At 34.4% G+C, this 24,596-nt stretch overlaps 2 protein-coding genes across 2 annotated transcripts in view; both read left to right on the top strand.

Annotated features, from left to right (window-relative positions):
• The window catches only part of LOC134663473 (E3 ubiquitin-protein ligase TRIM9), a 287,295-nt gene that overhangs the window by 260,851 nt on the left and 1,848 nt on the right, over positions 1 to 24,596 (top strand). The window lies entirely within an intron of this gene.
• The window catches only part of LOC134663483 (uncharacterized), a 110,724-nt gene continuing 107,510 nt past the window's right edge, over positions 21,383 to 24,596 (top strand). Inside the window, exon 1 of the mRNA XM_063519856.1 lies at positions 21,383 to 21,694. The gene's annotated coding sequence lies outside the window, so the exon portion shown is untranslated. The remainder of the gene's footprint in view (positions 21,695 to 24,596) is intronic.

Genomic DNA, 24,596 nt, shown 5'->3' with positions numbered 1-24,596 from the left:
AATTCTAAAAGCTTCTAACTCATATAATAAATTAATTTTTGCTAGCTAACATTAATTAGAATCGAAAAATTCAAATGAAGGGGTATAGCTATGGTTAGTTAGTACCTAAGTTCCTATACAATGAATAGTAAGTAGAAATATGTTCCATAATGTCAATATCAAGGGGCTGATTTTTGTATTTCGAGCACTTCATTTCGTCACTCGAATACCTACGGCGATTTGATATTTTTGAAATACGAGCAATAGAAATGGGGAATCTTGTGGTATTGGCTACTACTTTTCAATTCTGTTAGTAGAATGTAAATGTCTAGATTTAATTTAGACGATTTATGTGAAATCATGTTATAAAAAGCATTTGTGTAAAAAATAGTCCCTTAGCGTAAACGTGACACCCGCTCGACTTTGTTAGCACACTCGTATGAAGAAAAATGTCCTCGCGTAAGCCTTTGCTCTCCACTCGCGAGGAATGGTAAATAGAGATTTATTAAAAGGGGACGTTTCGTATCATACGGCGAAGCGACTTTTTTTAAAGAATTTATAACATTTTGGAAAGACTTAGTGTGGTTTAAGTAAATCTAATAAACATATTTTTTACTTCAATGTCATTTTATACAGTTAGGTAATAACTTAGATGGATTTTTGTATTTAATTAATACTAGTAGTTCGCCCCGAACTGAGAACTCGCGGTTCGCTACATTAGCGAACCGATTGAATAAAAAATGTTAACTTTAAGATGGCTGATACGCCTTTTTCCTCGCGTACCCACCACAATTGACTAGACAACAATCAACCTACCCTACCAATGTATCAAACAATTAAGTTATATGTAAATAATGTCTTAGTTATAATAATTGTATAACTAATATGTAAGTTGTGACCTGTAATTTATCATTACCAATAAAGGATGTCTATGTCTATCTATACTATGGCCACTCATATTTTCTTGCAACGGAGTTGACCAGAATAGCAAGACCTCTCACAAATAGCTTTTGGGCCTTCTAGGCTCTTCTAGGTCCATAACCCAGCGATCGAGCCTGCTCATAATTTAATTATTGTGTTGGTGATAATAGAGACGTCACGGTCAAATTACCTGCTTTTTTTAGTTCTATCCGATTTATGCAATTGAAATTAAGTCGAAATATACCTGCTAGCTGGGTTTTTCTAATAATTATCTGATGATTTATTTCGTGCGTGGTGGGAAATAATTTATTTTAAATACATGAATCATTCCTGCGTGCATCTCTTTGAAGTGCGCAAAAGGGAAGCGATCTCGTTTAATAATATGAACATTTCATGACTGCAAAAGGGGCAGACTACAAATCAACTACAAATAGAAAAACGTGAGCACTTTTGAGTTTCAGGCGGTCGCTTAAATTTACCAAAACTTACGTATAAGCGGGCTCGATAATACGAAAAGCTGTATTCGACGCGGTCGGTGGTTATATCTTAGAATATTATATCTATATTGTAACTAAAGGTGGGATTCCACCAGTGTACCGCACAAGCATTTTTTTGTACTAAATATAAAGTCGTCATATTAGTTCTGTATTCTAATATTGAAATTGTGAACAATGTGAACATTTTCCAATTACTGGAGCTATTTAATTTCAGAGCACCAGTAACGGAAATTGAACAAAATCGTCTTTGAAGTAACAACACAGTATGTTCTAATTTCATTGTAACCTGAATAAAATACCTTTCTTTGAGTTTACAATGAAAGGTTTATAAAGTAACTTGACATTAATTATGAAAATTTATTTTGAAGGTAGGTACAGGTTTTTGAAAAATACAATTAAAAGCTACACATTAAGACAACATTCATTTCAGGCAATCACGAGGTCAATCAGAGCGGCTGCAGTCATTTGTTCGCTGCTCGGGGACTCATTAAAGTAGATATTGCTTTCATGGCTTTATTCACAACAGAGCGGTATGCATTTGCAAAACGTCTCGTTTAATCCATATAGGAATCACACAAAGAGCATTGTATTAATTTAAGTAAACAATAAATTAATAAATGAAAAGTAAAAATAAATGTAATAAGTCGATATAAATTTACACCTTCGGTAGGTATATCCTATATTGGCAGAGAACATTATGAAAGAGGTCAAGAATTAATTTTCGATTATTTATATTGCTAACCCAAATACCTTAAATGTATAAGAAACATTTGCCCCAATAAAGTATAAATAGATACTGTTTTCGTAATTATATTCAGACTTTATAAATTCGTATAAATATCAAATGGAAATTATTTTCGAAACGAAATGGGATACGATCATTTATGACCGCAAAAAAAAGTTTGTGCTAACCATGAAACCCTTCTCTAGTTCCATTTGTTATTTTTATAAATTGTGTGAATTTTTCGGGAGTTATTCAGGTTGTTGGCTAGGGAATACCCAGGGATATGTTAATTTACGACAGCGTAATGTAAATAGGCGCGGGCAATTTATGTCACTAAAACACTCCCTGGGAAGATTCGGGACCGATCCGCAGATAACGCTGGACAGAGGTCTTGATAAAATGTTGCTGGCAATTTGCTGCGCTGTTTATGCTTTATACCTATTAATACTCTCTTAACTGAATTAGAGCTGGTTTAGACGGCCCGCGAACTCGCATGCGATTTTAGTTATATTGCGGACTGTTGGTTACGTCCAATTCAACCGACTGATCAAAACCCGCAATGTAATGAAACTTGCATCGTCTAAATGAGCCCTTTTGATATAGTGGGCCTATTAAGTCATGAATATCTTAACCCTTTGTACCATAGTTCAAAATGCAAAATAAAACCTATCCTGCAAATGGACTTCAAGGAACATTTTACCCAAAGAGTAAAGTAAGTATAATAGGTAAAGAGAGCCCTCTTGAAGCATTTTATGGAAACTCATTTGAAAGCGCCATCTCTGATTCTCCCCCGAAACTAAGTATGTATGTGTGCGTGTACAACTACATATGCATCCATACGTGTACTTTCGTCCCGTCCGTCCGGTTTTAAAGAGTGGAATATAACAGAAACGTAATAGTAAGTAATAGTAAAGTATTTTATTGCCTTCAATTTGGTATATACAGATAGTACCTATTAATAGCAGGAATCTACCGCTTGCAGCTTCTGACTCTATATCCATTGTCTAAGCAGGTACCTCCATAATATGCGCTCCAGTTCCTCCCACGACGTGTCTTTAGCGGAATCAAGACGCACGATTTTTTGCAGAATGTCATAGAACATGTTTGTCGTGACCAAAATTAAAATTGCACTATTATAGTTTCGAACTTATACCCAGGTCCTTTTCATCGCTATTTGCAGTGAGCGCTAACGATGGAATTTTTCATTTTTCGTTCGAGAATATCTAAACCTCCCGGCATTTTCTTGAGCACTATTAAAAATTTTAAACCTCCAGGTGTTGTAATATTGGGAGGCTAATTTCCCTATTTTCGTATTTAATGCTTGCTCCATTTTTACTCGGTTACACTTTAAAATTAATAGAAAATTATTATCTTATATAATTTGTTTACGAAATTTATTTTGGTCTGACAAGTAAACAACAGTTGCTAAGTAACCAACATTATAAATAAAGAAAGGTCTTGACAAACTAGGTATGTAACCTTCTCAATGTTGTATTCATGCCTTAAAATTGTATCAATTTTATAGTGACACATCTAATGACGTAGTTTGCATAATCGGAAGTCTGCTTTACGCAATTTTTCTTTCTTTCTAAATTGACGCCATCATCCGTCATCTTTACTGACGTTAACTATGTTCCGAGTGTCCCCCCCTGATTTTACCAGTCAATAAAACATTTGACATGATATGGTGACATGGAAAATACATAGCAACAATGCAACATTTAAAAATACGATAAAAGGGCTACGTAGAACAAGTATAAAAGGGCATTATGGGAAATTTTAAGTTATATCTTTTATCATTTAGTATATTTAAGAAATCATGGCATCAATTTAAGTGCCTTATCAAAAAAATTAACATAGGTACTGCCGGGAATCCAACTCTAAAGTAGGTATTAAAATCATAACCAAATGGATGGATATTTCATAACTTAAAACCCGCCATAGCTACATTAAGTAAAAGTGAAAGGTGAAATATCTGTGTTAGTTACACTATCTCCCCCGCGCGCGCTGTGGTCGCGCGATCCTCGGCTCCCCGCTCTGCCCATGCTTACCAACCGAGAAGGGTACTCCCCAAAACGTATGTATTATTGCAAGTGAATTTATTTTTCTTTGTATAAATGGCTCTTTGTAGTATCAAGATGTCTGATCTGATTCTCTGGTGTTGTGAATAAAGATATAAATCATTTGTTGCCCATTAACTGATGTCATGCTGCATGCTCGTAGGTACTTAACATAAGTAATAGCTAAATCTCAGTCGGCGTACCTAAGCTGAAAACGCCGGTTCAAATCCGGTCTCCGCCACTGCAGGGCTTGGTCACTAAACCATATTATATTTCAGTTTATGATGTAGTATTCATTACGTACAAATGAAATGGAATAATCGTAAAAGGAATTTAATATAAATCCATATGTTCTTTTGTTCGTTTAACATTATACCCGCACAGGGTCTTTGTTACAATATGTAATATACGCATTGTACCCGCGCGGACGTGTGTGAAACGTCGTTAAACATTCAACGAGCACCTATGCGCCATTTGCGGGAGTTAAAATAAATGCAGCTCTAGTGTGTATTTTGGGTTCTGTCACAAGAAAGAGAAATTTACCTATTTTAAATTAAAGGGATTCCTCTTGAGTCTTCCCATAGAGTAGACGAGAGGGAAGTGTTAGAACAAATCATCGGCATCGAATGAAATATCGCTAGTGCAGGTCGGTCAGGTCAGAGAGGGGGTCGGCAAATCAGTAGGGGCTTAAATTATGCGAGAAACAATACGTGATTATTTTTCGTAAGTAGATCTTTCAGTTTTGGAAATGGTTTAAATTAATTAAAAACGTGACAAAACTTTGACTGGATACCGATTTTTTTTAATTAATTTAATTTTTAGAGATGTGTCTAGCCAATCTATGTCAATAGTACCTACCTATCTAATTATGGATCACCAACGCCGGGGAAGGCATCCGTGTCTTTAGTTCGAATTTTCGGGCCCTTTAAAACCTAAGATCTGGAGATCTTGCTTACATTACACATAGGTATTTTCGAATCGAATTGAAATCGAATAAGGCAAGGCCAGGAATTTAATACATGTTTAAATCAGAACCTCAAAATAATATAACTAACCCCTGAGCACAAGCTTAAGCTCTATTTAAATCCGCTTCCGCTTTCCACTTATTACAATCTGCACACACAGTGCTGCGAAATATAATACAAAAGATTTTAAATAGTAAAGGATCAGAACCCAGAGTTTATACAAAAAGTACTTATATAAATAAGTACCTACAATGTATAATACATTTTACAATCGTTTAAGCTCAATTGGAAAATGTACTTATAATTTATATGAATGTGGAAAATATCTGTCACAAAAATTTGACTTGCGCCTATTTTTTACATAGTGTTTAATATTTTTGTATAAAATACGTAGCAGTATTTTCTAACTATTCCATTTGATTTATTACCGTTTTGTAGAAGATTTTATGATAACATACTTCATTTATTCGGTTAGTTGTGTTTTAAAATAATGTATGTATCTCTTTCCTGACTTCTCTTTTTGCACCATATTTCCAGTATGCCATATGCGCCCTGTGCCCTATCCCACAAAACTTTACAAGTGTACAATTCGACAAAATTGTTAAATAGTAAACAAAAAAATGTACCACAATAATTACAAATATGTATTCATTACAAGTCTGCAGTATACAAATATGTCATTTTTGCTAAAGCGTATCACAAAGAATAAAGGTATGTCACGACAGCTACATAATTGTAGAATTGTTGATTTGTAAATATACAAGCGAAAAATTGTAATCTTACAACTACAAATATGTCTTACTTAACAATTTATTTTGCTTCTTTAATGTTGAAGGTAGTTTCACTTTATACGCAATACGCAAGAATTACATCAATTATATTTATATAGTGATCTTGATCTATCTACGAGCATTTACATACCAACTGACATTACAATGGATTTGCAAGCTAAACTGACCATTATATTATAAACCTCATAAATGAAAACAAAAACTTTAGTAAATTTAGTGATAAATTGACGCACACTATGTAAAACAAATGGAAGGAAAAAGCGCAAAATTTAAATGATTTAGGAATAATGGAGAAAGATTGGAAATACTTAAGGGACACTATGTGGCAAAATTGGAAAAGGCGTACAAAGATAAGTTCAATTTGAGTATATGCATTTTTTTGTCAAGTATATATGAGTATTTCGTAAATTAAATTAAAGCTAAGTAAAATTGGGATTATATATGTAGGTATATATGAAATTCATGACACCTAGGATCACTATCACTGCTACTTGAACTAAATATTTCGTGGTAGGTATATATACAAAGGGTTGGAATCGCTAAATATGATAAAGATACTACTGCAATTACTAGTATTCGTATAGTAGCAATCGTAGCAAGAGGGTGCGACACACGTTTAGAGAATTGTTAAATTGTAGGTACAATTCTACATATATGTATAATTATTACTACAATTTAATGTAGCACAAAACAATTGTCAGCTACAAATTTGTACATTTTCCGGAAAAGATATGTAGCGTATGTAAACTTTTGTGATACAACAAATTGTAGACTTGTGATACAATTTACATATTTGTAAGAATTTTCCACTACAAATTTGTTACTTGTGGTACGCACATTTGTATTATTACAAACTTGTAACTTGACACTTGTAAAATTGTAATTGTAAGTTTTGTGGGATAGGCCACTGGTAGATAATGCCATTTGGCATTAAGTTCGTCACTTGTATACCTATTTACAATGAAGTTTACAATAAACTACAAGTATTTACTTATACAAATTCATTTTGGCAGGTATGAGGTTGAAGTAAAATCTGGATTTATTCCAAAGTTGGCGGTAAATTTAAATTTTCATTAAATTAAATATGATTATTGCTCACCCAACCAGTAATGAGCAATTTTATTCCTGAAGTGGTGTATTTTGCTTAAAGTCAAAGTAGGTATGTGAATAACTTTTAAAGCAGTGAAACAGTATTTTTAATTTGTGAAGAGTTGGAAGTTGGAAAGTGAATAATATCAAGCGGCAAACTTATGAGTGGCGTCGAGTTTAAATTAAAATATAATTTAAGTTCGGTATTTATTATTCCAAAGAACACCGGCAGTGGCAACTTAATGAGCTAGGAAGCATTATTAAGATACCGGAACTGTTGGCGTTCATAACTCGCTCAACGTAGCGTGGCGGGGAAGGAGGCTTTTCATGTCATCGGCTCGTTTAAATGTGTTTATTCCGATGTTTCCACAGGCTCATCTGATTATCTACGAACGCTGTTCGGGATTTAAACGTTGCTCCGCTGGCGTCTATTATTATTCATGACATAAATTTGCTCTGCAAGGAAGGCATTAGACGAAAACTCATTAAAAGCGAGACGCGGACTGACTTTTCAAACTAGACACGTTAAGTCCACGCGTGACGCAAGATGGGAGTAATTGCCATTCGCGACAAGTAAAACCCGCTGCTTATTAAAACCCGCTGCCGTTAACACTAATTTGTAAACTTTCACTATTTTGCATTAAGTTTGAAGTTACGCTGTTTTCATGTACAAATTTTCTTCAGACATTTTTACATTTCAAATGCTTTTAAAGTTCGAGGTTTAATAATGACGCAGGTCTTTGTTTTTTTCATTAACAAACGTAGATAGGTACAGTATCAAAAGTAACGAATCAAACTACGCGTCAAAAGTGTCTTATATTCTCTAATAACTTAACAATAAGAGACATGTGCAATACAATTGAGGAAGATAGGTACTTTTGATCGCGAACTGTAGATATATACAATTTATATTTGGAAAAGTATTCCAGGGTAGTTTTTAATTTTTGTTTCATCCGCTACTATTCATGTTGACTGTACCTACTTACATCGAAGTAAAGAAGCATGATCTTGCTAAATTATTATTACTACTAACCTTTTATTAAGTTGGAAAAGGGTGCAAAGGGTGGTATATACATATGTACAGTTAGCATGAATACTTTAAGTACATATTAAATATTTATTAAAACTTCCTTACCCTTCTACTAAACCCCTCCTTTTACTTCCTTAATTAAACTTTCTTATTAATTTACTTGTTTTTTTTTCCAGTAAAATAAGCATGTGGCACACCATTCGATAATAACATTAAGATTACTAAATAAGGCTGGTCTCCATGAGTTCCATGACCAAATATTTCTTGTAACGCCACAACGCGCGCTGGTTACTAAAAATTAATCCATTCCAATTCGTATCCAATCGCTCCCCAACACGGAGCAAGTAACCAATTTAATTTAGTATTTGGTGGGCTAGTCAATTCGGGCAGCTCGTTTGTGGGGCAGATTAGTACCGAGCGTAATGTTGACCCGCGATGTCCTCCCGATAAGCGAGGGATCCGCAGACCCAATATGCGAGTCCGTTACATTGACGACTCCTGCCCTGCGCGCTTATCGCGCACACCAATATCATATAGTGAAAGCTGTTCAAATAAAGCGGCTAATAATCTAATTCTGTGGGAAACGTCTATTTATCACACTAAGTATAGTCGAGTTCATATACATGTATTTGTATTTTCATTTTTTTTTCATTTTCAATACAGGAAGTTAAAAACTTACTTATGATTATCAAATTAAAAATCTAAGTATTTTAAAATTATCGAACGTAAACATAGGCTACATAGGCCACTTATCTGCTTTGCCTAAAGGTTGACTGTTGACTGTTAGAGAATGCCTTATGGCTTATGGCATTAAGTTCGCCTTTTGTACAATGTGTTTTTCCTATGTGCAATAAAGATTCAATAAATAATTAGTGATAGATACTCTATATTTACAACAAGTAACATATCAAATGTTGACAATTATTTATTAACTCCAGAAATGAGCGGTCTTTGATTAAAGCAACCCGCCTATATCGAGCCAGCCTGAATATTATACCTAATTAATGAAAGGCCATTTCATTCGAGTGCAAGCAGTTTATTTATTCTAGGGTCGTTCACGCCTATGAAATTATGTAGTTGACAACAGTCCCTTTCACACGCTGCCTTCATTAATAAACAATATACACGCGTCGATTCAGTGCGGATCGAGCGGTGGCGCGAGGAGTGCTGTGTCACCGATTTCCTGTAATTTAGATTGACTTGTTTCGGGCCTAGTCGAATTGTTTTTCGGGTCGGGTGTTAGCAGAACAACACTCTGGCACATCGCTGAAGTGCGCAATTTATTATTCACAAATAGACTACAGAAATTGAGTTTTAACGAAGACAAATTGAACTAAAGCGGAATCAATTACGGGAGATTTATTTTCACCGAGAGAAAGAATGAAGTAACTGGGAGGCAGAAAGCGCAATTTCAATTGAATTTTTGTCGTTGCTTAAGGAAAGGAAAAGATGGGACAGTTTCGGTCGCCGCCTACGAAAGCAACTCGCTGTCACACAAATGTAGGGATAGGGACCCATCTTAATGATTTAACCGACTTAAATTCTTTCATAAAAAATCTGCGCAAAAATCTAAAATAAAATATATGTAGGTATCACATCACATAATATGATTTGATTGGTTAACAAAAAGCGATGCGAGTATTATTTATGTAAATATTTAGACGAAATGTGATTCTGATATGATACGAATGGTCACTGTTACTAATCGCATGAGCACGAGTTTGTGGATATACAAAAACTTGTTCTAGATGAGACAAAGTGACAAAAACCAACTTAAAAAGCTAACTAAATGTGACGTTCTACGGGAAAAGGTACCTTATGAGGGTTTCTAGTTTCGGAGATATGAAATGTTTTGTAAAGAGGTGAAAAAATGCTCAATCTTTTTTTATTGTGTGATCTGAAACCTTAATGCGTAACGCGTGTTTACCTGTTTTTATTTTTGTTATAAGTTAGTTATAAGCCTAGTAATGTCGTTTCAAAGTTTAGTGAAAAGGTACCTTATGGAAAAAATATTGAAAATTTCCAAAAAAACTAGTCAATACGGGAAAAGAAGTTTGGTAGAGAACTGTATTAGCATTCTGCAAATCTAATTTGATAATTTCAGTTCTGGTTGGGGCGCCTAGCAAATATTATAACCGTACATCGACCGACATCACAAATCCAAGTAGCCTGCTATTATACCAAAGTTACTCTCGTCAAGTCTTTCTTAACTACAATAATCTTCATTTGGTTTGGTCGCATGCAGTAAATCAGCCATTGGTTTGCTGAAAAATGCCAATACCCGACGCATTACCTTATGGAATATCTGAGGTCATTGAACCTCAATGTCGCTTATCTTCAATGGCAACCAAAATATATTATTGATAAGAAATAGACTATTTATACCATCTTTACCCCAAAATATTATTAGTTTATCCTAACTGTTCCATCATCATCATGGCTCCATCATGTAACTTAACCACAAGGTACCTTTTCATTACATACAAATTATTGGTCTGTTTTAAGATTATTATGACGAAGAACTAATTAAATTTGTGGCAGTTTAATGTAAATTAATATTTTCTATTCATAAAAGATAAACTGTAATGTGATTGATGTTTTGTAGTGATGTATTATTAGATTTATTTCCATAAGGTACCTTTTCGTAAATGTATGGAGCAAATACTGTTATTGTTATGTAAGTTTAAAGTGGCATAAGGGGTTAAATATTGTATTTAGTTGGGGTTTTAGGATTTATTTCATTTGAATGACAGAATTTCTTTCATATGTGCTCAGAAAAATTGATTGTGTGTCACATTAAAAGTAAAAATATTCAATTTTGTGATTTTATATGAAAAAGTCAGAAAATACATTTTAACCTCTAAATCGGTATTGTTTTTTGCTTAAACTGTCTGTCAGTGTCGTTTTCTAATAGATAAAATTTAAATCTTGAGAGCTCATTGCAATCAATCGTGAAAATGAAATAAAACTTTATTTTCAAGAGATTGGTTAGTATACACATAAATCAGTCGATATCAAAGTTTCTATTTGCATTACAGAACAAGTCGCAATATTTTTTAAATCTCAGATATATAAGGTATTATTATTTGTAGTCAACTATGTAACTTACTTCAGGAACATAGTTTTTTAGGCGGCTAAACTTAAAACTTCTCTATCGTAAAGTTGCTCATTTCACAACATTATTTTCAAAAAATCATATCTCTGTAACTACGCAACCTAGGAGGTTGATCTTTTGTGTTATCGATAGCTTATTTATTGTAGATTACGGGGGTATGCATAACTCCATACCCGCCATAAGGTACCTTTGACCGTGGGACGTCACAAATAGGTATCTTTACATAGGTAAGTAATACCTTTTTTACTTAGTGCAGACTTTTTGTTACGTTGCCGCCATAGATAATAATAAACTCTCACTGTGAGTCTGCGTCGGTCCGCCAACGCGTGCTCCCGATGACGCTTCTCGATATGGAGTGAACATGTCGAGCGATTTTCGACTTAAAATACTTGAGGGACCTGTAAATATTTTAAAATTTAATTTATTCTTAAATATTATAAAAAGTATGAGTCATGAAAGTGTGGAGCTGAGAGATTTGATAGTTTTTGCAAGTCCTGTGTGCGTAGTCAACAGATACAAGCTAAAGCTACATCTTCTAACCACAGAGTCCACAGAACCTCATACGTACTGTAGGCCTGTCGCCATTTGGTCTTGATTTATCAAAAAACATGCATAGTTAGCAAATTGGAGCTGGTTATCTACCAATGTAAGACAGCAAGGGTACTGCGAATATAATTTAAAGCCCTTCCAGTGCAATAGGACAATATGCGCACGGCTGTTGGACCCGGCCAGCAGATGGTGTGCGTTCACCTGGCCGCGCCGCGGCCCGTGCGCCGGCCGGCGCGCGCGCCGCACGCGACGGCTGTGCTCCGCTATTATTATTACACCTCCCACCCTCACACATCATTTTAATGCCAATTTTATGGAAAGTTGCATGCAAGGATCTGTGGGAGTTTGTTGCGATTACCCCACATGAAAGTGAATGGGTGATTTATTGGCGTTATCAGGCATCATATACTGATGCATATGGTATAACAATATACTCCGCCTGGTACTCTCTTCCGACCAGGTGACTGACACAAGCCTACGTCATCATGCGACAGCGCTATATAATAGTATGCAATAGCGCTATACAAAGTGGCAATGTTATTGTGACGTAGGCTTGTGTCACTCTGGGAAGAGAAGACCATGTTTTATTAGACTATGTACTGATGTTAATAATAAGTTAAGAACTATATCATACATTATCTAATCCAGATCTAATTCTGAACTTAATCCTAAGTTGCAAAAAATTTAGCGCCATGATTCTTATATTTGGTCAAGCAGATCTTGTCAGTAGAAAAAGGCGGCAAATTTGAAAAATGTAGGCGTGAAAGGATATCGTCCCCTAGAAATTTTGAATTTCGCGCCTTTTTCTACTGACAAGATTTGCTTGACCAGCTATAATAATATTCTTTAATCGTATCTGGAAAGTTCTATTTACTTCTAGGTAGTTTGGCGTTGAGTTACATCAAAAGTTTAACACTGAACCTGATATATTATATAGGTACCATAGGTATACGTATACCATGTCAAAGGAAAAAGTTTTAAATTATTAGCGTGTTTAAAAGCTGGCCGGCATAGACAGGAAGGAAACGAATTACCTACTTTTAGTTAAACTTTGAGGCCTGAAAAGACGTAGGTCCTAAAAATATGGAAAGTCTTAACCTTTAATTTTACTGGTAGCATATACCTATATAGGAATGTCATTTAAAAACGGACTATATTATATACTTACTTAAGAAAACTAAGATAATTTTAACGAACATATTTCTATTCGTGCAGGTGCAGTAATCTATATATATAAACGTGAAAGACCTGACTGACTGACTGACTGACTGACTGACTGACTTAAATCAACGCACAGCCCAAACCACTGGGACTAGAAAGTCCAAATTTGGCAACTAGATTCCTTATAAGGTCTAGGGATCCACTAAGAAAGGATTTTTCAAAATTCATCCCCTAAGGATGAAAGTTTGTATGGGGTTAAAGTTTTCTTTTAAGCTAGGAATTTGAAACTTCGTAAAAAGATATATTAATAAAATACAAGAAAACTAATTTCAGCGTTTTTGAAAATTCATCCCCTAAGGTGGTGAAAAAGGGGTTGAAAGTTTGTATGAATATAAAAAAAAAATTCAAGTGGTGGACTTGAATCTTTGTATTTAGGGTTATTATTAGAAGAAAGGAAAAGTAATTTCAGCGTTTTGTAAAATTCATCCCCTAACAGGGTTAAAAAGGGGTTGAAAATTTTAATCCATTACAAATGCTTTGAAACTTCGTAGAAAGGCATAATAGCCAATTAGAAAAAAAGTGATTGCAACGTTTTTGGAAATTCTACCCCTAAGGGGGTTAAAAAGGGGATGAAAGTTCGTCTTCGGGTGCAAATTTTATTTTAAGTTAGGAACTTGAAACTTTGTAAAAAAGTATCAAATTCAACTACAAGAAAACTAATTTCAGCGTTTTAGAAAATTCATCCCCAAGGTGGTGAAAAAGGGGTTGAAAGTTTGTATGGATATCAAAAAAATTTTCGAGCGCGGGACTTGAATCTTTGTATTTGGGGATATTATTAGAAAACAATAAAAGTAATTTCAGCGTTTTGTAAAATTCATCCCCTAACAGGGTTAAAAAGGAGATGAAAGTTTGTATGGGGTTAAAGTTTTCTTTTCAGCTACGAATTTGAAACTTCGTTAAAAGATATATTATCAAAATACAAGAAAACTAATTTCAGCATTTTTGAAAATTCAACCCCTAAGGTAGTGAAAAAGGGGTTGAAAATTTGTATGGATATCAAACATTTTTTCGAGCGCGGAACTTGAATCTTTGTATTTAAGTACATTATTAGAAGACAATAAAAGTAATTTCAGCGTTTTGTACAATTCATCCCCTAACAGGGTTAAAAAAGGGGATGAAAGTTTGTATGGGGTTAAAGTTTTCTTTTCAGCGACGAATTTGAAACTTCGTTAAAAGATATATTATCAAAATACAAGAAAACTAATTTCAGCATTTTTGAAAATTCAACCCGTAAGGTGGTGAAAAAGGGGTTGAAAGTTTGTATGGATATCAAACATTTTTTCGAGTGTGGGACTTGAATCTTTGTATTTAGGGATATTCTTAGAAGACAGGAAAAGCAACTTCAGCGTTTTTTAAAATTCATCCCCTAACAGGGTTAAAAAGGGGTTGAAAGTTTAAATCCATTACAAATGCTTTGAAAATTCTTAGAAAGGCATAATAGCCGATTACAAAAAAAAAGTAATTGCAACGTTCTTGGAAATTCAACCCCTAAGGGGATGAAACCCCTTAAAAAGGGGATGAAAGTTTGTATGTATATCAAACATTTTTTCGAGCGCGGGACTTGAATCTTTGTATTTAGGTATATTATTAGAAGACAATAAAAGTAATTTCAGCGTTTTGTACAATTCATCCCCTAACATGGTTAAAATGGGGTTCAAAGTTTGAATCCATTACAAATGCTTTGAAACTTCTTAGAAAGACATAATAGCCGATTACAAAAAAAAAGTAATTGCAACGTTTTTGGAAATTCAATCCCTAAGGGGATGAAAATTCGTCTTGGGGTGTAAATTTAATTTTAAGCTAGGAACTTTAACTTTTTGGAAAAAAAGGTAATAAATTAATAAACATGAAAACTAATTCAAGCATTTTTGAAAATCATCCCCCAAGGTGGTGAGAAAGGCGTTGAAAGTTTGTATGGAGATCAGATATTTTGTGAGTGCGGAATGCGGAACTTGAATCTTTGTATAAGGGCATAGGTAAGTACCTATTATGAGAATACAAGAAAAGTAATTTCAGCAACCAACATCAAAATCCACTTGACTTAAAACTTCATACAACTTGCTAAAAAAGAAAAGTACTTAATTTCAACATTGCTTGGATATGAAAATTATAGGTACCTACTAAAGATGTAAAATGTTGAAGATAAGATTCCACGCGGACGAAGTCGCGGGCAACAGCTAGTCTATATATATAAACGTGAAAGACCTGACTGACTGACTGACTGACTTAAATCAACGCACAGCCCAAACCGCTGGGACTAGAAAATCCAAATTTGGTAACTAGATTCCTTATAAGGTCTTGGGGTCCACTAAGTAAGGATTTTTCAAAATTCATCCCCTAAGGGGGTTAAAAAGGGGATGAAAGTTTGTATGGGGTTAAAGTTTTCTTTTAAGCTAGGAATTTAAATCTTCGTAAAAAGATATATTATTAAAATACAAGAAAACTAATTTCAGCGTTTTTGAAAATTCATCCCCTAAGGTGGTTAAAAAGGGGTTGAAAGTTTGTATGGATATCAAAAATTTTTTCGAGTGGTGGACTTGAATCTTTGTATTTAGGGATATTATTAGAAGACAGGAAAAGTGATTTCAGCGTATTGTAAAATTCATCCCCTAACAGGGTTAAAAAGGGGTTGAAAATTTTAATCCATTACAAATGCTTTGAAACTTCTTAGAAAGGCATAATAGCCGATTACAAAAAAAGTGATTGCAACGTTTTTGGAAATTCAATCCCTAAGGGGGTTAAAAAGGGGATGAAAGTTCGTCTTCAGGTGCAAATATTATTTGAAGCTAGGAACTTGAAACTTTGTAAAAATGTATTAAATTAAAATACAAGAAAACTAATTTCAGCGTTTTTGAAAATTCATCCCCTATGGTGGTGAAAACGGGGTTGAAAGTTTGTATGGATATCATACATTTTTCGAGCGCGGGATTTGAATCTTTGTATTTGGGGATATTATTAGAAGACAATAAAAGTGATTTCAGCGATTTGTAAAATGCATCCCCTAACAGGGTTAAAATGGGGTTCAAAGTTTGAATCCATTACAAATGCTTTGAAACTTCTTAGAAAGACATAATAGCCGATTACAAAAAAATGCTATTATGAGAATACAAGAAAAGTAATTTCAGCAACCAACATCAAAGTTCACTTGACTTAAAACTTCATACAACTTGCTAAAAAAGAAAGATACTTAATTTCAAAATTGCTTGGATATGAAAATTATAGTACAAAAGATGTAAAATGTTGAAGATAAGATTCCACGCGAACGAAGTCGCGGGCAACAGCTAGTTAAATATGTAATTTAAAATATAGACACAAATAAAGTAATAATGGCAAAGTTTTTATCATTCGTGAATTATTTTAACGTTTAAGGTGCAGTGAATTAGGTCCTTCTCCAATCAGATCGCGGATATCATTGTTATTTTTATCATATTAGTTAGTTTTTGTGCAAAAATAGTTACCTACGTTATTGATGCGTTTTAGACGTTCGCAACTTTTTTATCGAGTGAAATTTGTTTAGTCAGATTTCGTATCGATTAAGTTACTAGGGAAAGGCCTCAAGAATAGGTACTCAAGATTGTTATTCATATTTTTTGGCAACCGTATTATTTTAACAAGTGCTACGGTTTTTCAAGCTGGCTGAACTCACTGTACCTTACTTAAGTTTAGGCGAGGCGACGGAAACATGTTATGTAACATAACCTAGGAATATATTTTAAAATGCAATTATTGGGGTAGAGCGGCGATGTGGCGAGTGTATGCATGACCTGCACTGTGTGCAGTGTGCACGGCGGTGGCCAGCTTCACGCTTCAAGCCCCAAATTCGTGCATTTTGATGGGAATTGCCTTTGTCATGATAAAAACTTGATCGAACGAGGGGCCATATATCGCCCGTCTCGGAAATGAGCTCATACATTTATTTCACATTGTTATATTTGTTGTATAAATATTTGAGTTAATTTTATTGCTTGATCGCTTTATGTTTTAATGGTTCCGCTAATTCATCTGCTGATTGCTTTTTGAAACAAGCGATGCTGATGATTTTAATAAACTTATGAAGGCTTTCGAAACGAATTGGTGGAATATTTCAATTCATATTATTTACCATTTTGCGATAAACTGCAATCCGCCATGCCGAAATATACATATGTAAGTATGTACCTACATGAATACATTAGTGAATAATAGTACTACTATTTTATACTTAATTCTAATATCTCAGAACGGACTGTATTATTATTAGCTAGGTGTGCCCGTGGCTCCGCCTGTAATTTCCACTTCCTTGGGCAAAATACTGACATATGTAGATTTACTTTTGAATTTATTAGTTCTAATAGTCAAGTACTTATATTTAAATAACACAAATGAAGCTCATAAGGAGCGTGAAGCGTAGTGGATAACAATAATGGGAATACATGACAAAGCATTGAGCTTAATATACTAGTAATCGTATTAATTAGGTACTTAGGCAAAAAGAAAAGAAGGTGTGAATTAATTAATGATAATGATTTATTTGCTGAAACATCGGCATAAAAAGTAATTGACCGAAGCGTCAGCAGAGGTCTCCGTTTCTTCATCGAAGCGTCATCGAGGGTCTCCGTCCGCATGTTCTCTTCTAGCGATTCTCGTGAAATTATGTGACCAGATTCTACGATTAAATAGATTTTTTTGGTCAATCAAGTTTTTGGTAATTTCAAAATGCGTAAATTGGCATAAAGGACTTTAGCATCATTTTTGCGTCTATGGCGCTTCAGACCATTGTGAGTGCCCTGTAATAACGACTCAACGAACTAAGTATTTTTCACTTTTCAATTTTATAAACTTAACGCGAGGTCTACAGCTCTCAGACCCACTAGTTACGATTAAAAATCATCGTGTATAAGTGTATCATATTCAGTCAATAGGGGTAATGCAAATACATTAATGAAATTTATAATTTAATAAAATACGTGGCGTTAATAGTTTAGGAAACTGATTACATCATTAGCATAGTATAAATGCTTACTAATTACAATTTTCGGGGGAGCGATCACGGATTAGCGCGCGCCCGGCGGGCGGCGCGCGGCGCCCACGCTGCGCCGCCGAGAGCAGAATCTTGTTAATTTTGTAGGTTTCATGCTTAAGAAGGATTATTTAGAATAAGACGCATGTATCTTTCATATTTAACCGGCATTATCTTGCTAATTGAACTACGTACTTATGAAAATCGCTAGTTCAAGCTTTCCATTACCTACCTACACTTTACTTTAATAACCCTTGCAACGTACAATCTTAAATTTGTATAAAGATTAAACTAATTTATTTAAAAGTAATCTTTTGGTTAACCAACAGCGTTTTTTTTATTAATTTTATTTAGGTAATTGCCTCAAGTTTCGAAATTAATAGGAATATGTTCTGTAATAGTAATTAAACATATCTAGTACTTTTATTAAACACATAATTGTATAGGTACCAATAAGAATATTGAAGAAAAAACACGGCATAACTAATTATAAACTAAACCAAATATGCATAATATTATTGCATTTTTTTTCCAGCTTCTAATAAATAAACATTAATGTGCACTTATATATTATCTTATCATTTTGTTATATAAAATACGTCCTATACGTCCTAAGTACAAGTACATATTTTTTATAATAGGTGAATAGGTGATGAGATAAACGCCGTAAGAAATATTTGTGAGTGGCTAAATTGTCTAATGGGAAAATATGCAAATGGAAAAATCATGTTAGGAAATAATGCGTCTGGTGTAAATTAAGAATAGGAAAAAATGCGAATAGAAATTATGCTACAGGTAAATTATGATTTTGGAAAAATGATCTAACCAGTCCATAAAGACGGTGTTTATATAACGTTTTCTATTTGACATATTCGGTGGCGCTCAAAGGCCAGCGACTTAATTGGGGGCTTATTTATATGCAGAACATCGTATGCGAGTAAATGGACGAGCTCCGAGCACGTCGATAGCGGGGCAGAGTGCGGAACTATTGAGCCCATTATTATAATTGAATCGACAATTTGTGTCATAATACTTTAGGGGCGCAATATTTTCAGTTATTTATTATAAACTGGAGTGCCATTTTGCAAGCGTTCGCTGTAGTCATGGCACCGCATAATCGTGATGTGGATATGCTTACGTTAATTTTAATATTATTTGTATTTATTTGTATACATAATATAAAATATTTACTCGTTAAGAACTTGCTCTATTCGTCTACAACTCGATAATCGCATACCCACCCACAAAATTCTACACTCGCCTAACATTTTATTACACACCTACCTATTTTTAACCTCCACATATTTTTTTACACAATTCATTTTGATGAAAACAATAAAAATATTTCGAAAATGCTTTTGCATTCATAATATTTTAATGTGGGATTTCTTCTGACAAAATATCAGTACAATAATAATATTGTATATATCGGCTCAAGGTAGGTATTATTGTATAAGGTAGCAAAATTTTCTTGTCATGCAGTTACGAGGTATGCGACTTTAGGTATTGTTGGGTATGGTATTAGCAATTACTAATTTCCTTGTAATGGAGTTCCGAGGTTTGCAACTTTGGGTATTGCTGGCTAAGGTAGGAATTACTAATTTCCTTGTAATGGAGTTACGAGGTTTGCGACTTTAGCCGACGTAATTATCTGCAAAATAAACTAAATATCTAACGCCACCACGCAAACCAACTGATCTCGATAGAGAAACGCACTCAATCACAAATTCCCAATCGGATACAGAAAGTCGATAACGCACCCTCTCGCCCAAAACGTGATGCAGAATCCATAGTGGCGCTAAAACACCCCGGGGCATTATAAATCACTATTAATTTATTTAATAACAATCACTATATATCCTACTTATTTAGAATCGCGTGAGCGTCCCCGTGGTTTAAAACTCTATGATTTGAAAGTATCTTCCTAGCTTCCAACTGAAACGTGTTCTCAGAAAACATTTAAAAATTAAGCTTAAAATCAAGATTATAAAAGCCAGGTAAATCTAGGTTAGGAAACGGGCCTCCGTATCTGAAACGGCAACCTCTATTTTACTGTCAAAAATACTCCCAATTTTCTACAGTTAATTGACTACATAAACAATGCAAATAATCATTACGAGCGTGAGCGTGTAGGTCATTTAAACAGTTGTGTAATGAATATTACAAATTTTCTGTATTACATTTTCCAAGAAGACTAAAATGTTACTATTTTTCTAGAGCCGTATATTTTTTACATGGGTGCAATGTTGTTTAACCACTCGTGTTAATATTGATACCCAAGCAAGCGAATGATTCCAAAATTGAACTACGAACATAGCATGTGATTTGAAAAGCGGAATCTTGAGCTTTGCAAGAGAGTTGAACAAAATGTATTTGACCGAGTAAACCTATGTTTTTACCACAGGGACGCGAGAAAACTACTATCAAACTGTAAAAATTACAAATCAAATCCGAATTGTTATGTACATATTAGGTATACAACTTAAGTATACTCGTAATTTTTTTTAAACAAAATGATAAAAACCACTAATACGGTTTAAATGTTTCTTCATCAGCAATTCCAGTTTGCCAAACGGTGCTTTTCGAGAACATATGCACCACTTGCACGAGTTACAATTTACAGTATATGTAGTATCAAAGTCACAAAAGGTGTGATAAGTACCTAAAATTTAAAAATAATGACTTTAATATCTCTATGATGCTTATTATCAAATTTTGTACAATAATTTTCCGAATCGGCCCAGCCAACTCAGGAATCGGGGAACAACGAGAACAAAAAAAACAAAGAACCCGAAGATTGAAAACATTCTCCGTCGATATTTTGAAGTTTGTTAATTATAAAAACATATTAATAAATAAGTCCAACACAGTGTTAGCCAATTTTGCACACGGAAAAAAAAAGCTCTAGCAAAGTACCAATTTGGCTTCGTTAAAATTCATTTAGTTGAATTCAACCAAGACTTATTTAAAATGCGAAATAAAAGCTCTGTAATTGACAAACAAGCAATTATTGCTAAACGTTCTTGGTTGTTTTAACCAAGTACTTTTTTTTTTCAAATAAGAGTCTTAGTCAATAGAAACGCGTGTTATTTACTTTTAATAAATTTAATTGCGTAACTTTACCAACTTACGTTACCTAACCAAGTTGACTTCTTTGATTTTAACAACAAACTTTGTAGGCTCCCTCCGAGACAAGTCACTCGGTTGTAGACAGCAAAAACTTATTTATTTCTAGCCATTTCATTTTCTCAGTGCAGTGAGCCAATTTAATTGTGAACTGCTTTTGCAACGGTTATGTTTATCTGAAAAAGAAAACTACAAATAATTCCTTAAACATCAACTGCACTTACCTCACGTAAATATGTTAACAAAAGTTTAGCGATTGTTGTGGTTGAAATTGTGCGAGATAACACGTTCCGATATGGGGCAGCGGGTACTTTTTGTGGGTATAAGTTTTTATTAGCGTCTGAAGTTCCGTGTGCGGAGGGTAGCAGGCAACAGGAGGGAGGGCCGGGTGGGCGTGTGGGGCTGCGGGCTCAGTCGGCACGGAGCCTCGAGTCGCGCACGCCGGCCTCACGCCGCACCCACGCTCCGCTACTCGCAAAACTTTCACGAACTTTTCCAACGAGAAAAAGTGCGCAGTGCTCTGAACAAAATTGGATGCAAATTAGTTAGCAGCCATCTGTGTGGTGTGTGTTTGTAGCAGAGAACACAGTTCTATTTGGAATGATGGAGTTTAATTGAAGCAGAATGGGTGAGTTTGACAATATGTTTTGTTTCTGATGTAAGTACAGTGTTATCTATTTACCTAATTAAAAATAGTTAAGTAGTAGTGTGTTTTTAAATTTTTAAATGATGTCTTCAATTATTTTTATAACAAGTTATAAATGTTTTCGAAGGAAATGCTAAGTAGGTATTTGAATTTAGTATTTGGTTTTCAATTCCAGCTTTTCATTGTGAATTTTGCTTTTATAAGAAATCTTATAAGAAATTTAACTTATAATTTAATTTTAAATTTATTTTAGGTACTTACTTAGGTACTTACTTATAGGTGGGTGGTCTGGATTTAAAAAAAAACACAATCTTAGTTCGGATTTATTACGATTCCGTACTTTGATACGATACGACTTAATCCATAAAAAAATTTTGTGGCACCTCCCAACAAACAATTAAGCGACACTTAGCACTTATTTTATCACCTAAAGACATAGAACGGCTGTAGAATAGCTACATATTCTAAGCTTACAGGCTCTGGTGACATCAAGGTCTTTAAGAGGTCCATGTATAGCTTTAAGATCCACAGTAGCCGTTTTGGCCGCTATAATGCATCTTAAGCAGCTAGTGTTATAGCTCAAAGTGAATTCTACCACCTTAATATCTAGATGAGTAATAAGCAGCTGCAATTTTCACTTAAGGTTCTAAACAGGCGATAAAAAGTCTTTTATAGCTCCGTGTATCATAATCGCTACTTAACTCTCTTGTATCACTTACAGTCGAAAAGAGAAGTTATCAGTCACCATTATCGATCATGTAGTCGCAGACGAGCGTTATTCAATACCTTAGTACATCTTTTACTGTTATTAGAGTCTAACTTAGAACCTAAGCCTAATATAGCGCCATGTTAAGATGACCGATGAATCAATAAGCAAAACAAAAACTATTAATTAGAACGTAAAATACTTCATAAAAATCGATACTTTTACTCAATATTGACCTAATGTTAGTATTGTTATATTTAAAACCGGACTTCACGTATATTGAGTAATTTTTCGAAAATTAAATACGGTGGACCACAAATAAAAAAATATTATATTCAGATAAATATGCAAAGGATCAGAGGCCCATTAAAATTTTGTTAGTAATACATATAGTTTTTGGCAGTGTAATTAATTTCGCCATCATAAATCCGCAGATAACTCCTGCATCAGTGAACTAAAATAATTATTTGCTTTTAATTATCCGCCATTACATTTCACTTCAAGCTGTCACAGAGCAAGCTTACGAATAATAATACAAAATGGAAACATCTGCTACCAAAGCAGATAGGGTTAAGGAAAAAATGTGCAATTACCTTCTTGAGTGTTACAAATATTGACTTAAAATGCTAATATACCATCTAAAGCTGAAAGTATCATCTATATGGCCCTACACTACTACTCAAATAGTTAGTATTCGCTTATTTGGCACCCTTTTAAATCGTAAGTACTTAATCAACGCTATTACAACACTACTTTAGCGCTCTTCTACTACAACAGTTTGTAGTCACCTATATGCAACCCATCTAGCTCCTAAAGAATTAATTAACACTATTGTAGCTCCACTATACCGCTCTTATGTCTCTTTTTTTATCCGCTAACCCTACTGTAGCACTGTTATAAATCTTATGGTGATAAAATTTGTGCCCAATCCGGGGTTAAAACGGGGTTATAGCCGGCTATAACTCCTATTTTTAGAGTACTAACAACACCTAAAGAGTAAATAGGCGCTTATATAAATCTCTTCTAACCCTTAAATTTAGCGCCTAATGTTAGTTGGGCTGAGTCTATTTACCTAATTAAAAAATAATAAGGAAATAAAAACATTTATTGCAACCGATCATTTCGAAAAACTTTATAATGAAAGTATTCATTAAAACAAAAAAAAATCTTAGTAATCCTAACAGTATTTTTAAAAATCGTAAACTAGGTTTACTTTGAGTCTCGGGGAAACATTGATCATCGATTTATGAGAAATACATAGAAGTTGATTTTTGATTGTGGTTGGCAACATTAAAGGCCCATTTACATGGTGCGATTTTCTCGCCTCGAACGCTCGATTATCGTAGCACGAGGAAAAATATAGTATTATGTAAACTAAACGTACGATATGGTACTAGAAGGAGCGATAATCGCCTCGCCTTTGCTCGCACGTACGTGAAAAAATGTCATACGAGAACCAGTTTAGACGAGTCGAGAAATCGTATGCAAATATCTCCCTAGAACGCAGCTCCCCATGTAAACTATTTCGCCTGGCGATAATCGCCATTCGAGTATCGCATGACATAATCGTAGGCGAGTTTTTATTTCTCGTATGAGTGTAAACATTTTTATTCGATAATCGCCTGACGATTATTGCATACGATAATGTCATACGATTTCTCGCCCCAAAACGTGCGAGAAACTCGCACCATGTAAATGGGCCTTAACAGAAACATGATGAAAGCGTTCAAAAACCCAATTCTTTATAGTTTGAAAATCGAATCAATAAACGGTGTTTCCCCGCGATTAAAAGTAATCCTTTTATCGGAATGAGTTGATGTTTACTATAAAAAAAAAAAATGAGCTGACATACTGACTGACATGATGAAATTATAAGGGTTCAGTTTTTGCTAATTTGGCTACGGAACCCCTACAATAATTTGTATGGGACACCGACCTTCTTTTTATAATTCGTTGCCTTTTCCTTCTGACAAATTTGGTTTGCGACTGAAAATTGTCGTTTATTCAAAGAGGTGACATATTGTTGACATTAAAGTAGAATTTAATGAAGGTCAACCGGCAGACAACAAGTCAATAGCAGCCGTAGTTCACGATTCTGATTCTTCAAAAATTCTTAAATTAGGAGAACGATGTTAAGGTGGTTCTCCTTGCTCGATTTTCATACAAACTTTCTTGGCA

The sequence above is a fragment of the Cydia fagiglandana genome, chromosome 1 (genome assembly GCF_963556715.1).
Source record: "Cydia fagiglandana chromosome 1, ilCydFagi1.1, whole genome shotgun sequence".
Classification (NCBI taxonomy): Eukaryota; Metazoa; Arthropoda; class Insecta; order Lepidoptera; family Tortricidae; genus Cydia; species Cydia fagiglandana.
Note: the sequence above shows the minus strand (reverse complement) of the source record. Positions and strands in the feature narration are given on the sequence as shown.